Below are 12,012 nucleotides of genomic sequence, written 5' to 3'. Positions count from 1 at the left end.
GGGAGGAATGGGGGACAAACAGAGGTAGACGGGAGGAATGGGGGACAAACATTGGGAGATAGGAGGAATGGGGGACAAACATAGGGAGAGGCGAGGAAAGGGGGACAAACAGAGGGAATCGGGAGGAATGGGGGACAAACATAGGGAGAGGCGAGGAAAGGGGGACAAACATAGGGAGAGGCGAGGAATGGGGGACAAACAGAGGGAAACGGCAGGAATGGGGGACAAACAGAGGTAGACGGGAGGAATGGGGGACAAACATAGGGAGAGGCGAGGAAAGGGGGACAAACAGGGGGAAACGGCAGGAATGGGGGACAAACAGAGGTAGACGGGAGGAATGGGGACAAACATTGGGAGATGGGAGGAATGGGGGACAAACAGAGGGAAATGGCAGGAATGGGGGACAAACAGAGGGAGACAGGAGGAGATGGGGAGAAACAGGGAGATCGGAGTAAAAGGGAACAAACAGAGGCAGATGGGAGGAAAAGGGAAGAACATGGTGAGACGGGGGATGAACAGATGTAGACTCATAGAATCAGTGAATATATATATATATATATATATATATATATAAATATATATAAAACAGTATTTTAATATACATACAGTATGTATATAGACAGTGTGTATTTGTGTGTGTGTATATATATATATACATACATACACACATACTATATACATACTAGATAGAGCTGTGTAGTTTAAAAGTATAACTTTCCAGTTAAACTTACCCAGCTGGATCATGTTTTTGCACCTGGCAGAACCCCAGTGGTCGGAACAGGAGGATGTTGCTCTTTTTTGCCGGAGTGGGCTGCTTGCTTCATTGCGGGTGGAGGTGGTCGGAGGCTTGGAGCTGGAGTGGGCTGCTTGCTTCATTGTGGGGAGGAGGTGGTTGGAGGCTTGGAGCTGGAGGAGGCTGCTTGCCATACTGCGGAGGAGGGAGGGGGCAAGTGGACGAAGCCATTTACAGCAAGAATACTGCGGAGCTGAGTGGTTAGAGCCGGAGGAGGCTGTTTGCTTCATTGCGGGGGGAGATGGTCGTAGGCTTGGAGCCGGAGAAGGCTGCACTCCCATGTGTGACTACGGAAGGGGGCGGCTGGCTGCGGCTCGCTAGATGCTGCGGGTAAGAGGCGCTGGCTACGCTACACTGCAGGGGGCGCAGAGGAGACCGCAGAGGAGGCTGACTTTTATGTCTCGTGCATAGTAGCGGCAGGGCCCCGGATCGTGCTGCTGCTGCTGCGTGTCTCCCCTCTCCAGCCCGGTGCCAGTAGCAGCAGCAGTTCAACTTCAAAGCACACCTCAGCGGATTCACTTCAGGGCCAGATTTCGAGGGGTGAGGGCCCGGCCACGGGCCCCTTGGAACCTGACGGGCCCTACGCGGGTGCCTAGGATGCCTTATGGTAAATCCGGCCCTGTGTGTGCTGAGACTTATACAGAAGTGTGTGCTGAGACTCATACAGAAGTGTGTGCTGAGACTTATACAGAAGTGTGTGCTGAGACTCCTACAGAAGTGTGTGCTCATACAGAAGTGAGTGCTGAGACTTATACAGAAGTGTGTGCTGAGACTCATACAGAAGTGTGTGCTGAGACTTATACAGAAGTGTGTGCTGAGACTCCTACAGAAGTGTGTGCTCATACAGAAGTGTGTGCTGAGACTCATACAGAAGTGTGTGCTGAGACTCATACAGAAGTGTGTGCTGAGACTCATACAGAAGTGTGTGCTGAGACTCATACAGAAGTGTGTGCTGAGACTCATACAGAAGTGTGTGCTGAGAGTCATACAGAAGTGTGTGCTGAGACTCATACAGAAGTGTGTGCTGAGAGTCATACAGAAGTGTGTGCTCATACAGAAGTGTGTGCTGAGACTTATACAGAAGTGTGTGCTGAGACTCATACAGAAGTGTGTGCTGAGACTCAAACAGAAGTGTGTGCTGAGACTCATACAGAAGTGTGTGCTGAGACTCATACAGAAGTGACACATGCAAGTTGGGAAATGTCTAAAACGTGCTGCATTTAGCACTCTCTTAATTAGTCACAATGGAGATTAAACACATTAGTTTGGTAGCCCAATGAGCACCTTTCTGTGGGAGATTCAGCGCACAGAGATAATATATAATACCTGACCCGAACACAAGTATGCACTGATAGTGATGTTTGTGTGATATTGGTCTATACTGTGAGATACATTATATGAATGTGTGGACTTTTAGCTCCTAATTTTGAATTTGATCAACTGGCATTGACCTTGTATCTGTACATATAACCAAGTTTATATTGATACTTTTACACTCCCAGGATTGACATGTGATTATTTGTTATATTTATGTTATATTTTCTTGTGCATGTAATATTAGACTTTTATTAAATATTAATTTATGGTATACTACACACCAACAGGTCCTGTTGTTTAGTTTGGTACCCGCATAGGAGAGTTAAGTGGTATATCCCTTCACTGACAGCAACTTTCCAATATATATATATATATATATATATATATAATGTAACAAACAAGGCGGCACTCTGGCGTCTTAAAGAGATGCAATGGACCCCAAAAGTAATATCAACGTTTCAGAACACTTTACTTGGGTTCTTTCGTCAGGATACAAAAGATACAAAAAAGAAACATACCTTTATGCTTAACACCACGTGAACACGCCAGCACAACTTCCGGTCAGGAAGTTGAATGACATCAATTAAGTGAACACCCATCACCAAACATACTCAATATATTCAAATAAATACATCACTAAACATAACAAACACAAATCAAAAAACATAAATTTTACCTTATGACATATGGTTATTAGAGGTTCGATTGCTAGGTAAAAAACAGATTTCAAAAGAGGATGTCAGAAAACAATTATTATTTGCGCTCAATATTAGCTGCAACTGACAATTAGCGTTAATTAACCATCCACTCCATTAATCATATGATATTGGTAATAGATAACATATCAATTAATTAAACAAACCCTATATCATCCCACACAAAAAGTTTATTTAAAGAGAAATATGTAAATTTATGAAAATATAAATAAAAATTAATGAAAAATAAAGAATACAAATACACTATGTGGATAAGAAAGAGAACCTAATTATAAATGCAATTATAAATGCGGAAACAAGTGTTTTCCGCATTTATAATTGCATTTATAATTAGGTTCTCTTTCTTATCCACATAGTGTATTTGTATTCTTTATTTTTCATTAATTTTTATTTATATTTTCATAAATTTACATATTTCTCTTTAAATAAACTTTTTGTGTGGGATGATATAGGGTTTGTTTAATTAATTGATATGTTATCTATTACCAATATCATATGATTAATGGAGTGGATGGTTAATTAACGCTAATTGTCAGCTGCAGCTAATATTGAGCGCAAATAATAATTGTTTTCTGACATCCTCTTTTGAAATCTGTTTTTTACCTAGCAATCGAACCTCTAATAACCATATGTCATAAGGTAAAATTTATATTTTTTGATTTGTGTTTGTTATGTTTAGTGATGTATTTATTTGAATATATTGAGTATGTTTGGTGATGGGTGTTCACTTAATTGATGTCATTCAACTTCCTGATCGGAAGTTGTGCTGGCGTGTTCACGTGGTGTTAAGCATAAAGGTATGTTTCTTTTTTGTATCTTTTGTATCCTGACGAAAGAACCCAAGTAAAGTGTTCTGAAACGTTGATATTACTTTTGGTGTCCATTGCATTTCTTTAAGACGCCAGAGTGTCGCCTTGTTTGTTACATTTTGTGCTTTTCCATCCCTTTTTTTGAGGGTTGGTAATTTAGGAGGGCACCGGCGCAAGGTGTTTAGGAGCATGAGAGTGCCGGCTTTTTCTTTTCCTATATAGATAAATATATATATAGTCAGGTGCATAAATATTGGGACATTGTCAGAATTTTCATATTTTGGCCTCTATTCACCACCACACTGGCTTTGAAATGAAACAAACAAGATGTGCTCTAACTGCAGACTTTCAGATTTAATTTGAGGGTAATACTATCCAAATCAGGTGAACGGTGTAGGAATTACAACGGTTTCTATATGTAAGTCCCACTTTTTAAGGGGCCAAAAGTAATGGGACAAACTAAACAATCCTAAATCTAACTTTCACTTTTTAATACTTTGTTGAAAATCCTTTGCAGGCAATTACAGCCTGAAGTCTGGAACGAATAGACATCACCAGACGCTGGGTTTCATCCCTGGTGATGCTCTGCCAGGCCTCTACTGCAAAAGTCTTCAGTTCCTGCTTGTTCTTGGGGCATTTTCCCTTCAGTTTTGTCTTCATCAAGTGAAATGCATGCTCAGTCGGATTCAGATCAGGGGATTGACTTAGCCATTGCATAACATTCCACTTTTTAGCCTTAAAAAACTCTTTGGTTGCTTTTGCAGTATGCTTCGGGTCACTGTCCATCTGCACTGTGAAGCGCCGTCCAATGAGTTCTGTAGCATTTGACTGAATATGAGCATATAATATTGCCCGAAACACTTCAGAATTCATTCTGCTGCTTTTGTCAGCAGTCACATCATCAATAAATACAAGGGAACCAGTTCCATTGGCAGCCATACATGCCCACGCCATGACACTACCACCACCATGCTTCACTGATGAGGTGGTATGTTTTGGATCATGAGCAGTTCCTTTCCTTCTCCATACTCTTATCTTCCCATCACTCTAGTACAAGTTGATCTTTGTCTCATCTGTCCATAAGATGTTGTTCCAGAACTGTAATGGCTTTTTTAGATGTTTGGCAAACTCTAATCTGGTCTTCCTGTTTTTGAGGCTCACCAATGGTTTACATCTTCTGGTGAACCCTCTATATTCACTCTTGTGAAGTCTTCTCTTGATTGTTGACTTTGACACATATACACCTACCCCCTGGAGAGTGTTCTTGATTTGGCCAACTGTTGTGAAGGGGTTTTTTCTTCACCAGGGAAATAATTCTTCTGTCATTCTCCACAGTTGTTTTCCATGGTCTTCCGGGTCTTTTGGTGTTGCTGAGCTCTGCGGTGCGTTCTTTCTTTTTAAGAATGTTCCAAACAGTTGATTTGGCCACACCTAATGTGTTTGCTATTTCTCTGATGGGTTTGTTTTGATTTCTCAGCCTAATGATGGCTTGCTTCACTGACAGCTCTTTGGATCTCATACTGAGAGTCGACAGCAACTGATTCCAAATGCAAATGTCACACCTAGAATCAACTCCAGACCTTTTACCTGCTTAATTAATAATGAAATAAATAGGGAATAGCCCACACCTGTCCATGAAATAGCTTTTGAGTTACTAGTCCCATTAGTTTTGGCCCCTTAAAAAGTGGGAGGCACATATAGAAACCGTTGTAATTCCTACACCGTTCACCTGATTTGGATGTAATTACCCTCAAATTAAATCTGAAAGTCTGCAGTTAAAGCACATTTCAAAGCCATTGTGGTGGTGAATAGAGGCCAAAATATGCAAATTCTGACAATGTCCCAATATTTATGCACCTGACTGTATATATATATATATATATGTATATGCCATATATATTTATTTACATACATCACATTATACTTGTTAGCTACTGCAAGTTAGCATAAATAAACACAGCATGACAGGTATAGACTTGAAAAGGGAGGGGAAACAAAAGGATATCAACAATAAAAATAGATATCACAACTTAACAAACTCATGCTCAATAGTTGCTGTATACAGGCACATAGTATAACCAGGGTCGGACTGGTGGGGTCCCTGGTGGGGTCCCTTATTTGTAGCTCCACCCACTCCTGTGGGCGGGTGGGGCTAAGCATCACCTGCAACCCAGCCGGCAGTACTCCTCGCCCAGACTTGTAGCTGTTGCTCCACAACTCCAGCAGGTATACATGTATACAAAGTAAAGAGACTTTTGATGTAGGTGCTAACAATTTTAATATTTAAGCTTGCAGCCTGCCATCAAAAGTCTGGTAACATGTACTATATGGGTAAAGCCGAGCACAGGCATTTTACTTTTGTTTTGTTAAAAAAAATGTGCCTAGTACGATCATGGCTGCTTCCAAATAAGGCCTAGTTGGGTGTGGCTCACAAACCAGCCTTTGGGCCTGATTCAGACCCACTCGCGAGCGGCTGTCCGCTCGCAAGTGGGTCGATGTTATGGACTGAGCATGCGCACGACGGAGGGAGCTCCGTCGTGCGCATGCGCCAGACGCGACGATCGAAGGAAAGTCCTTCGCTCGTTGTGTCCGATCAAAGGGGGCGTGCTGTCAATGTTGATTGACAGCACGCCCCCTTTGGTGGGCGTGCCGGGGGCGTGCCTCCCGTCAAAAGCCGGCCCACTGACATCACTAGTGATGTCAGTGGGAGTGATTTTGGCTCTAATAGAGCCAAAATCACTCCGGAGCTTGCGGTTGAAAACCTCAACCGCAGGCTCCGGCTCGCAGTTTCGATGGTCGCGATGGTCACGACCATCGCGGCCATCACAATGCACGCTCGTATAGCCTGTGGGTGGTGACCCACAGCTATACGAGCGTCCAGGAGGACGCTCCATTTTCATGGAGCCCGGCCCTCATTCAGAGCATGCGCTCTGCTCAGAGCGTACGGCTCTGAATGAGGGCCTTTGTCTAGATGTTACCCTCCGTAACTGAGAGGGCAGTGAATTTATCTGCAATTTAATGAGATGTTGGGCATATATGCTAGTGTAGAACGCAGAGAATTGGGGTCCCTTGACGGTGGGCTGCAAGCTTAAATGTTTTGATCAAAATATGAGCAGAATCCCTATGCTTTTATTTGATACTAGATACATACAGATTTGCAGCATATTATTGTTAGGGACAATCAGAAGCCACAAAATGCAAATAGGAGTGATGTAGAAATTTGTTCGGTCATTGTCCAAATAATCATGGAGGTTACGACCTCTTTTGTAAGCCGTCATAAGACTCTTACCCTTCCATACAGGAATGAAGGAGGTGAGCCAAACAAGTATTTTCACACTTATTTCTTAGTTTGGGATGTATTGCTCTTTTCCAGGAATTTTGATAACCTTCTTTTTATGAATTCTATGAATTCAAATGATGCGCCTGCACAAAGAATTTTGGAACGATATTGTTACGTTCCTCCTCTAATTTGGTTGGGTCACTGGTAACGCTTCATGCCCTTAGCATCCAAGAAAAAGGCAGTTCTCTCTTGAGGTAAATTGGATGATGACTGGAAGCCAGCAAAATATTGTTGCAGTCCATTGGTTTTGAATACAAATGTTGTCAGTTGATTACCTCAATGACCACATCCAAATAGTTGAATTTATATTTGTCAAACAAAAAAGTGAGCTGGAAAGGATGATTTTTGAAATTATGATTTTCAAAATGAATAAGTTCACCTCAGGGACCAACCACAAGAGGAAGAGATCATTGATGTGTTTAGTATATAAGGGGATGTTACCAGAGGCACCACTAGGGTTGATGTCACCCGGTGCTGTAATGCACGGTGACACCCCCGCCCCACCAAAAAAAAGAATTTGAGACCAAGGTGCGCAGCTCCGCAAACTCTTCCCCTTTACCAGTCCAGCAGTCACACTGTGTTCCTCCCAGAATGCCAGGCGCACCCGGCGGACGTGATGATGCCACACCCGATATTCTGGGTAGCAGCGCTTAAAGTGGTCCTAGAGAAGTGGTGAAACTACCCCACCTTCCTCAGTGATTTATCAATAAAAGGACAGTGTGCGCCTAAGGCGTGTGGTGCAAAAAAGGGGCATGATCTCGAAAGAAAGGGGCATGGTCATACAATACTATCCCAAATTCAAATTATGCAACACAGTAGCACAATCTTATCCACATTACTCCGCACATAGTGCCCCTAAATCACATTACACCATAGTGTCCCTTATTTATGTTCTGACACACACAGTAGTGCCCATTTTACACAATGACCACATTATTGACCCTTACACACAATGCCCACAGTAGTGCCCTTATTCAATGCCACCTGTAGTAGAGCCCCTTATGCAATGCCCCCTGTAGCTGTGCTCATTATGTAGTTCCCCCTTTATGCAATGCCCCCTGTATTATAGCAATTTATGGAATGCCTCCTGTATTAAAGCCTCTTACGCTGTGCCCCTTATGCAGTGCCCCCAGTAGTGCTCCTTATACAATACCCCCAGGAGCTCCTTTTATGCAGTGCCCCCAGACAGTAGTGCCCTTATACTGTACCCCCAGTAGAGCTCTTATCCAGTGCCCCTTTTCCAATACCCCCAGGAGCTCCCATTATGCAGTGCCCCCTGTAGTGCCCTAATACAGTACCCCCAGTAGTGCTCTTATGCAATGGCCCCAGTAGTGCCCCTTATACAATACCCCCAGGAGCTCCCCTTAAGCAGTGCCCCTATACAGTACCCTAGTAGTGGCCCCCTCCCCTGTGCAATACTACTTACCTCTCTTCACGATGTCCAGGCGCGCACCTCCGTCTTCTTCTTCCTCCGACGTGCTGCATGCGTGATGACGTCACCGCGGCCGGCGTCCAACACCACATACAGGCAGATTCTCTGTGCTCTGTGTCTGGCGCTGGACGCTGGCCGTGGTGAGAAAGCATGAAGTGACCCCCAGCGGCGGCGTGCAGGGCCAGCCCTTTTGGGGTCGGCGGGGGTGTGGTGGTGCCAGGGAAGGGGGTGTGGAGGGGGTGCAGGGCACGGGTGTGTGGGCTGCTTTCTTTGGTGTCACACCCTTGAAGGGTGACACCCGGTGCGGGCCGCACCCCCTTGTGACGCCACTGGATGTTACTACTTACATTATGATTACTATAAAACTCTTCTACAACATCAAACATGAAGCAATTGGCTAGCAAAGGGGCAATACTGGACCCCATTTCATAGAGGGTACAAAATAATTGGACATTGTTGCCTCAGGGGTTCATAGACGGCCCTAGAATATATTCTCACGTCTTGCATGACTGTTTGCAGTCTTTTTAGCCTATCTGCAGTTCTGTTCTGATACAATATGTTGATGATTTGTTGTCGTGTTCATATTCAGTTGAATCTTTCTTGACCAACACTAATCTTCTGTTATTGCATCTTTCAGAAACAGGTCACAAGGTTGCTAAGGGCAAATTACAGCCATGCCAGACGAAAGTTTAAAACTTAGGAAGCTGTCTAACCCAGGGACTATGGCACCCAACAGAGTACAGGCCATACTAGACATGACCCTGCCACAAAAACACCAGCAAATGCAAACATTTCTTGTGATGTGAGGGTTATATAAGTAATGGATCCCGAGTTTCTCTATTCTGGCGCTACCATTGCAGGAACTGGTGTCCTCTACCAAGCCTGATTGAGTTCAGCACACTGAGGAAACTGCACAGGCTTTCCTAGCACTCAAGGAAAGTATCCTGCTTTGGGAATGCCAGACAATGGAAAGCCACTTGACCTATTCTGAAACTGTTTGTGCAGCAGAAGTCCACCTCACACAATGTCATGGTGACAGAACAGTAGCCTATTATAGTGCACAAGACACTGTAGCTTATTCGCTCCCACCTGTTTAAGGACAGTGGCAGCAGTTGCTCATCTAGTAAAGATTAGTGAGGATATAGTATTGGGTCATGATTTGATTCTCCACAAACCTCACACAGTGTCTACACTTTTACATTCGGTTCATTCAAGAAATTATTCCTCTGCTAGATACACCAAGTGAGAACTTGCCCTTATGGCTCCAGCAAACATCACTATCAAAATTATATAACAAGCTAAATCCTTCAAATTTCCTACCGTATCTCATAAGGCACAAAGGGTGGAGGATGTGGAAGGAAATTTAGAAGAAGTTTATTTTGACATTTGTGCAGACATGCATGACTGTATGGAGTATCTAATCAGACTGTCTCAGCGAGACCTGACATCAGGTTGTCACATACTTAACCTTTTACACTGCTGAGAGCTGTCACAAATAGATACAGGAGACTTGTGCACTGGTTATGCAGTAGTAGGTAACAGGGGCACCATAGCGGCCAAACCATTAGGACCGCCAAATATGGCTCAAGTCTAGAACTAACAGCACTTGAAAGAGCCTGCGAGTTAGTGGGAAGAAAAATCTGTAAACATCTACACTGATTCCAGGTATGCCTTTGGAGTGGTTCATGACTTTGGGGCTCTGTGGAACCTGAGAAACTTGTTGATAGCAGAAGGCACAGCCATAGCACACACACACAAAATACATACAAGGACTACTGACAGATATAGTTACCACGGGCGATTGCTGTTATCAAATGCCAAGCACACACACAACACTGACCCAGTCTCCTTATGCAACAGAAGAGCAGATAAAGCTCCAAAGAGAGTGGCAGCTTCACCTAAGACTAACACTGACAACAACTGAAATAAATTGCTGGTATTTCTCAGAACAAACAATCAGAATTCAAGAAATATGTTTCCTACAGGAAAAGGACTCTGGAAGTTGAACGAATATGGCAGGATGTCACGGGCTTATGGAAAGATAGAACAGGTAGACTGGTAGCTCCGAAAGCATACTTTCTGAGCTTGGCAGTGCATGGGTTGATGCATTTGGGTAAAGAAGGTATGTGTAGATTAGTCAATGTGTCCTGGGTTTTCCTCCCATGCTGGAAAGAAGACTGCTTCATGCCTAACTTATCTTACTAACCAAACTGTCACACATCTCTCCCACAGATGGACCTTTCCAGGAAATTCAGATTGATTTCATACAGTTACCTCCTTGTAGGAATTTAAAGTGTGTATTGTTATGCATTGATGTGATCAGGAAACCCAATTCTAGGGTGATGTTTTTATTTTTAGACATGTGTAAATTTATAGGCATTAATAGCAAACTACACACTCCCTACAAACCATGAGCAAGTGGGAGAGAGTTAACAGTACTATAAAGAATAATTTGGTTAAAGTGATGGCTGAGATTGGGTTAGCATGGCCAGAAGCATTGCCACTAGTATTGCACAGCATCAGAACCGCTCCTAGACCACCTAACATGTCACCATTTGAGAGCGTGTTTCGAGAAACTTGAATTGCAGTGAGAGTAGTCTGAGCTGAAAACTGACTTATTCTTTTACTCTACCATGGAGCACAAATTTTTTTTTTACCTTTTTTTCAATTTAAATTTTTTTACAGTACCCCGTATTTTTGACGTCAAGGCCGTAGAAATTGATGATGTGGAGATGGAGGATGGATTGGTAATTCACTCAGTTCAGCCCCACACTCAACTCAGGAGTCAATAATGATATACCCACCCTGGAGTTCAGTGGCAATATGAAGGGTAATTGTCTCAAGAGTACTGCATTTGTAGATATTGTAGCCCCATAATAGAAGGTACATCCAGCGGTGTCAGTCTAACAGTTGCCTTGATTTTGGAAGACCCTCTAGATCATTAACATGCTATAGGGAAGGGGGGAATGGTTTTAAATTGGGTTGATTGCTGGTTGTGCTTCCAGGTACCTCAGGGACAAGAAAATGACAGATTAGTCCCATTAAATGTCCTTGAGCTTCCTGAATTACAAGAGGGAAGGCCAAAAGGTGGAAATTATAATGTTACTAAATCCCTTAGTTTGAAACTTTGCCGATAGTCAGCAGACAGGTCTTTGATATGCATAAATTTCACCAACACCAAGAAACCTGGTTATTGGGAAGTAGTGTGGCTCAATCACACTAAGGCCTACTCCAAGAGGGCTGATGGAAAACCAATTTATATTTACCGGTTAAATCTTATCAAAGGTACATCTGGTTTCCAGAGAATGGCATACGTGAGCAACACTAGAAAATTGTCTGTTGGTAAAGTGCAAACCGGATACTGTATAGCGACTATCCAGGCAAATACTTGTTTTGGAAACTATGGGCTTGGGTAGAGTAACTAGAACTTTATGTATTCTAGGTTAATCTGTATCCTATAGTCTCCCCGAGGAATATTAAAGCCTATAACTGGTTATCTCCGAACTCATTGGATGGATAGTCCCTGAGATCAAGACTTTATCACATAGAAAAGATGCTCAGTATCTACCCCATCTCCTTATGTATACACACAGTACAAAAACATA

The sequence above is a fragment of the Taudactylus pleione genome, unplaced genomic scaffold (genome assembly GCF_031769625.1).
Source record: "Taudactylus pleione unplaced genomic scaffold, aTauple2 ptg000089l, whole genome shotgun sequence".
Classification (NCBI taxonomy): Eukaryota; Metazoa; Chordata; class Amphibia; order Anura; family Myobatrachidae; genus Taudactylus; species Taudactylus pleione.
The sequence above is the reverse complement of the archived record's forward strand: the minus strand, read 5'-3'. Positions refer to the sequence as shown.